Source organism: Acyrthosiphon pisum, chromosome A2 (genome assembly GCF_005508785.2).
Source record: "Acyrthosiphon pisum isolate AL4f chromosome A2, pea_aphid_22Mar2018_4r6ur, whole genome shotgun sequence".
NCBI classification, from domain to species: Eukaryota; Metazoa; Arthropoda; class Insecta; order Hemiptera; family Aphididae; genus Acyrthosiphon; species Acyrthosiphon pisum.
The window spans coordinates 55,342,863-55,350,975 of record NC_042495.1 but is presented as its reverse complement, the minus strand read 5'-3'; positions in this window follow the sequence as shown (position 1 = coordinate 55,350,975).

The following is an 8,113-nucleotide window of genomic DNA, read 5'->3' as shown; positions in this document are numbered from 1 at the left end:
TATATATTTATATATATATAAATTTAGGAAACCTATGCAAACCTATGTAAATATTCTTTCCTTCCCTTTTATAATTCTAATTGAAACTCATAACGACTAATGCAACTTTTAAATAGCTAAAAGAATTAAAAGCTTATAAGCAGTTAAAGCAACCAGCTAATGTCATTTCACTATTAATTGAAAAAAAAAGCAAATAAGGTATAATGAAATACACTTTAATTTCAAAAGTATACATCATTAATACAAAATATCAAATTATTAATTATTTTAAAATTTAAATTAGTGGATATCGACGAGTTTTAATGTGTGCAAAAACATTTACAGCCTCTTGTAAATCAATATTACTTGCTTCTTCCTTCTCAACTGCAATAATCATTAGATCATTTAATCTTTCGTCGCCCATGGTGGTTCGTAAATATGTTTGTACTCTTTTGAGAGATGAAAAAAATCTTTCATTTGAAGCAGTGGATATTGGTAGTGTTTTTATTAATGAAATAATTTTTAAAGTTTCGCTGAACGCTTCAGGATAATCTTTAAGACATAATGCTATAGTGTCTAAATTTATATCATGTTTATTTGTTAATAACGTTTTAGCGGACGGAAATTCTGAATCAATTTTAATTTTGTTGAATTGAAAATAACTATAATGATTTATAAATGATGTATGTAGGTGCATTCATATTATTAAATTAAAATCAATTACATTAAATGTATAAGTAGGTAATATAATTATTTACTAACATCTTGGGTTATGTTATTTGATTTATCATTGGGCTCAATTTGAGTTTTAGTATCTACGCCTACATCACGATTAGAATTATCAGACTCCTATGAAAATAGCATAAATCATTGTTAATTTATATTTTTATTAATAACTAATAAGTAATAACAGTTATTTATACATACAGTTATTTCCATCTTAAATTCGGGTTTCTTAAACATGCTGACTAAATTGTGACAAGAAGAACCGGCTACAAGTAACATTTTTTTTTTGCTTTCTCGTTGACGAGCAGCGCCGCCTTTTCTTTTTTTTTTTGTCCATTTCTTAGATGTTATTGTGTAATTATACAAAAAAACGTTCAGAAATGAAAACTTAAATAGGTACGGATACTCGGATGCACACGTTACGACAGTTGCGAGACGAAAGCGCAGTTCACAGACATGAATGGATTCCACAACTCGTCGTTCAGTCGTTAAGGAGCGCGTGGTCGCGAGGAGGCGATTAACGATGGATGGGTTATCTATGTATGATCTATGGTATACAGTGGCGGTCATAAATGCTGTTCAAGGGGGGGGGGGGTGAAAATAAAACCAACCCTCCCCCACCCCATAGCATTCAAATATATAACTATATATAATATAAAGTATATACATATAATATAAAATATAAATGTATAATAATATTTATATCCTCCAATTGCAAATTAGGTTTTGATTTTTTGGATGTAATGTCAAAATAACTGCTTATTCGCATCATTGACATATTAAAAATAAAATATTAAATAATACAATTCAAATTAATAGGTACTATACTCGGCGCGGAATAAGAATATGACCAGTCGCGCATTCAAAACAACTTCCTCTACCGCACCGCCCTATATGGAGCGCCTCATGTGTCAACAGAGACGAGCACGCGTTTATAAAACAATAGAACTCACTCCACCACGCTGTATAGTTGATTTAAAACGGCGCGGCGTTGCGAAACATACATCGCCGAAGCACAGTGTATGTGGTTCACATTTTGAACAGTGCTGTATAACTGTGAACAGATGTTTGGGGAACCAATGAGAACTCGGCTGCGTGTAATGGACGCTAATCGGTCCGCCGCCTGGTCATGTTCTTATTCCGCGCCGAGTATAGGTAGTGGAAATATGAAATTACAACTATTTAGAAAAATACAAATAAACGCATTTCAAAATAAATCACCAACGATCAAATAATGAATGTCTAGTACTGATAAGTGATAATTGTTATCAGTTATGTTAAGCGTGCCTGACCGAGACATAGAGTTGATAATATACAATACTATGATAATATATTATCCGTGATTAAAATGAAAAAATATTTTGCTATCAAATCATAAAATTCAAAAATTTGTAGATAGATGTTGAGGGTCATTGATATACCAAATTTAAAAAAAAACCAAATCCCAAGGGGGGGCGGTCCACCTTTCGCCCCCCTTATAACCGCCACTGATGGTATAGTGCACTGTGCCAACCTTAGATCATATACAATGGATAGAGTCATACGAACAATTTATGAAGCCAACATAACTGTAGGACCTCAGTGATATGCGCATGCGCTTGGTCTCTTATCATTAATGTTTGACGCAAAGTGCTGCAGACGCGCAGTTAAGATAAACAGTCGCGCAAGCGCAGATGTCACAGGTCCTATAGTTCCTATAGTTATGTTGGCTTCAACCCATTTTATACGCGTAATATGCTATGACTCCATCCATTGTATATGATCTAAGGTGCCAACAGTCAACACACATAAATCAACTCCATGCGCCGTATACATATTTTGATAAGAAAGCTGATAAGCCAAAAATATACAAAAACTTAAAATATATATATTTTATATTACCTATATATGAAAACATGTATAGGTTAATTATGACGGCGCATTGGAGTATTAATGGCAGGCCAATTGTTAACATTTTTTAAGTTAGTGGTGCCATTGCACACCCTGCCCCCCCCCCCCAAATGACGCCCCTGGTTACAGCCTTCCAAAATAATCATTTCTGCAAATTAATTTTTACACCATCATTTTAAACTCGTCGAAATACGTAGGTTTCCGAAAAAAAAATCGAAAAATTTGCGTGGGCGCTAAACTAGACTTATGTCAAAAAATTAAAAATATAAAATGATAACAACTATGTAAACTATTATTGTATTTATTTAAATCTATCTACCTATCTAATATATAAAATTAATGTTTGTACGTTTGTTCGTCTTCTATAGGCTCAACAGGACCGTTTTCAATAAAAGTTATATGGATATATTTCTTTAGACTCAGCAGATTTGTAGTTTCGTATTTCAACCCATATAATATAAGTAACTCATGCATGGATCTTGGTGTGGCTCACGAAAATTGAATATTTTTTTTTTGTTTATAGGTATTTAGGGTTTCCATTGGTTAAAACTCAGTTAGGTAATAATATAGTTATTACGATTGGATATAATTTCTGTATTATATTATATTTTGTAATTTAGGCTAATAACTATTTTATTATCTGTAGCTAATTGAAACCCTATACATGAACAAGAGATACTCGATTTACTTGATCAAAAGAAAACTCATGTGTGAGTGCCACACAATACCGACTTATATGGGTTGAGAACGAAGTTACAGACCCCGGCGAGTCTCAAGAAATCAATTGAGTTAACTTTTATTGAAAACCGTCCTGTAGTTTTTAAGTCTATAAAGGACGAACAAATATTTATTTTCATATATTAGATGATTGGACATACTAGTCTGTCGTATTATATTAAATTTTGTCTTTTTGGCTAATATAGAAATTCTATAATATAAATGTACTAGAAAACAGCTATTATATAGGTTCTAGAGCCAAAGTGTATGGTTCAGGTTTTATACTGGAAAAACTCTCAAACGATTTTGACAAAAAAAAAAAAACGATTGAGAATATTTCAACTGAAGCAAAATGGAAACTTTTATAGACGGATCGATTATAATAAATAGTCAGCTACTACAGATATTACTTACTAGATATCTAAATGACGCATATTATGCAAATCCACGGTTTTTGACCAATAGACATCTAATTTTGCTCACGTATTATTTGGGCCAGGCGGGTCGTAATGGCATTAGAATAGAAGCCAAGGGTGTCAAGTACCAAGCTATTACCAGATTACCTATATATAAAAGCCAAAGTGTATTACTGGGGCTTACAAAAATAAAAATAAATACTTGACCGATTTTGACGATTCAAAGAAGGTTTGGAATAATAGAATGAACCTGTTATTTTAAGGTGACTTACCCACTCTACTAATAATTTTAAAAACAACATATAACTGCATATTATTATCAACCATTGACTTTTGCTTACAGGTCAAAACCTTAACCGATTTTGACGATTCAAAGGTTTAGATAACAGATTGAACCAGTTATTTTACGGTGGCTCATCCACAGGATGTTAATAATATTAAAATCTAAACCAAGTAAATGTTCATCTCCGCCTGCAATATTGGTTTCAAGTAAAAAATATATTTTACTATTATTACTATCCGTCACAGGTAGATTTTTCATCTTGGTCTCGTATATCCCAGGGCAATGCCGGGTAATACAGCTATAATTATAAATATAATATTTTGTTAACAATTATAATTCATAGTGTGTTTGGAATTTTATACAGTTACAGTAATTTATACAGTTACAGTAATTAATTTAAATTTAGTATAATTTGACTGACCTTTAGAATTCTAAATGAAGGGATAATATATTCTTTGGTTTGATGATTGATGTTGCTCATGAATGTTACGCTTTGATGATCATGTTTTAAAAATACGTTGGTATTGAGTTTTGCACACGAATCATGAAATTCGTGTTGAAATATAGAAAATTGCATTAGAAAGTACATTCAGAATTGTATATAGATATTATGCAAATCGCAAATGTAATAACTATATAAAGCACAGTAAAATAAATTAATATTATTTAATTTGTATTTATATTTATAGATGCTGCTATAATATAAAATCACAATGTTAATAACGTTCAGGTTTGTACGGTTCATGATACATGATATAATATAATATTATAATATTATAATGAATTCTGATATTATATTATAGGTGATTTATGAGTCTGAAATGACATTTATAACCAATAATCAATTTTATACTAACTGCGTTTTAAATTTTCACAATTGGGTAGGTAGCTTCTTTTTTCAATTATATTCATGTTTTTTTTTTACTCTATAATATATGCTTATTGTGATAGGCGTGTTTACGGGAGGGGCCGGGTGGGCACTGGTCCCCTGGCAGACTGTGCCTCCAACAAAATCATACCAGGATAAAAAAAAGTCGTGCGGTGTGTACCTGCAGAACCTATAGATTTTGATTAATTGTAATTTTTTTTAGTTACGCATTTATTAATTAGTGATTATGTTCATCAATTCTTTATAACTACATAACATGGTACTGTTGTGCCCATTTACCAGGTCTTGCGCTGTGATATAACAGATTAAATAAAATTGTATCTAACCTGTGATAATATGGTTTTATCAGCTGAAAATATCCAATTACCCATTTTCATTTCAAAAATATGTTTAGATATTTTACGACTCGTTAAAATAATTTAAATTTTGTCAGAAACTCAAAATATTTATTATTGATTAGTTAATAGTTTTAAAATTTGTATGTTATTTATCTTGTAAAATGGATGGGAAAAAAGAATTTTTATTGTTTGGCAATGGTTGTACTTTTTGATCATAATTAAAAAATATTCCTACCATTGTGAATTTTGTAATATAAAAATTAATGTTTCTTCATGTCTAAAAAAAAAATAGGTCTCACAATTTAAACATTCGTTGTGCCCCCTCGGCCGCCAAAGTCTGAACACGCTTATGCTTATTGTATCAACTGATAGAGATTGCATATTATACTTATTTAAAAAAAAAATATATGAACTGATCAGACTCAATATTTTATTTGATAAGACGTACCTATTATTATCACACGAACACGGAACACACACAATCTTAAAATAACAATTTTAAATGAAAATCGTTAACAGGCCATTTTATGTTGTGTGGAAATATTATAATATAGTACAGGCACCTTATTATCGGTCGTCCGTGAAATAAAATCAGAACATTAATAGCTACCTACAACTCAAATATAATATTTCCCATAGTAAAGAGACCATTTTAAATCACAGATAGTGTTTTTATTTTGTCATGAAAAGGTGCAGTTGTATGCCAAACGCTTTATTATTTTTAAATGATCAAAGTCAGGAACAAAAGTCGTACACGCAATAGTTTATACTAAAATAAGTGATGAATAATGACTTCACACACGTCACTGCAGTATATAAAAGTCGTAAAAATGTCCAAAGGCTTAAAAATCATTTAACATTCTTTTCATTTAAATTACTCACTCAAACGTGTTCTATATTATTTCTGTTCTAAGAAACCATTAACGGTGGACTGGGTCGTGCAGTTCCGACAGTTTTGTCGACGTTTGGATCGAATGGAAAACTTATTAATTCCATATACCTATATAGTCATTTGGCCGTCGTTTTGTGTAAATTAATGGAAAATTTTCTCGAACGAGATGTCAACCGCGACGACATTTTGGCGGGGTAGGCGGTGAAATAAAATCAACAATCGCAGGTCATCCGAGCGTTTCATTTTCAGGCGAACCGTTTCTACGTTTTAAATTGGAGTTTTTAATGATCGGCGTTTGACTTGGCGCTACCGCGTCGCCAAGATGGTTTCACAGAAACTTTTATCTATGAAAAGTAGGTCGATCACTGGTGTCAAGCCCAATAATCGCGTCTTCGTCGTCATCATCGATCGATTCATTTGCAACCGCAGATTTTGCGTCTCAAACTCCTTCGCCAGTGCATTATTGATCAGTTAAAAGTACCTAAGCAATATTGTAATAGGTACATCGTCAGGCACACAAGTACACGGTAATAGTCAGAGTAATAGTTATATATTTACACAAGACGGTTTACTCGTCACACAACTTTCAAAGATATGACATGACCTAACCTAATAAAAATTGTATTGATATATCTTAAAGAATTGAAATAAGCCATTTTTTGTAAAATTCAATTGTTATATTGTATTGTTTTTTAGTTGCTTCTCGGATACATGTATGATTGTATACCACATATCCTAGCAGCAGGTATTAAATAATTCAGGCAATGCAGCTACTATTGATATTTCAGAGAAATACATTTTAAGTCAAGGATGATATAAGATTGAATTGTCTATAATACATTTTGATGGCCAATGTATCATATCATGTGCGAAAAATCCCTAAAAAAATAAGGTTAGGTTTGTTAGTTTAGTAGGGTTTGTATGCTGTTAACAGAAAGATGAGGCTTCTGCAATAAATTAATCACTCTGCATAAACGTGTTTATAGTTTCATTTTTTTTTTGTAGCTTAAATTGTTGATTTACCAAGCATGTACACTATACATACTTTTGTAATTTAATAATAATTAAATTATGTACAAATTATGATTTTTGGAATTTTTATGTACCTATAGGTACTTACAAATAAATACATTTCAAAAATTAAAATTCTTTATTCCATTTAAGGAGTATTCTGTGGCAATACAAACTTGTTTTTTTAAAAATTAAAACCGTCATCTTATATCCTAAACTAACTCTATATCCTAACTCTTGATCAGTTTTTTTAAATATCAATACCACGTAGGTATTTGACACATCTAATTTGCAATACGAACGAGTAATTAAACTGTATGTACCTACTAAACATAATTTATTATACCTTAATATGCAATGACGATTTTATCAAATTATATAACTGTAATAAATTCATATTTTTAACTTTAAATATTTCCAAATCATTACCACAACCTCATATTACCTTCTAATTTAACTATTGAGAATCGAGGACAAAAGAATTTTGACTCTCATTTGATATTATTTTTAACAACAACTTAGGTACAACTCAAATTTTAGTCTGTACAATATATACATATTTTGATAGTGTCATACGTAAATAACGGGAGAATCGCGACTCACACCAAAGTACCTAAATCAAATTATATACCTAACATACATTTTAATGAGCTGGTGTGAATAAATTACAGATATGAATGATTAATTATTTCATCATCTGTTTATACTCGATACCTATTATATAATAGATTATTATTCTAAGCACCTAAATAAATAGTTAAATATTAATAACTCTAAAATTACTCGTTCACATTTCAATTGAAACACATTAAAACTTTCAAATAATTACCACTTTTATAGATTTTCAATAATAAAAAAAAATAGTTTTCATTGTTAAAAATAAGTTTGCACCTTTACTGATCATTTTGTTAGTTGCATAAAAAAAAATCCAAGAAGATGGTCCTTAAACATTTCAAAAATCAGATTTTGAAA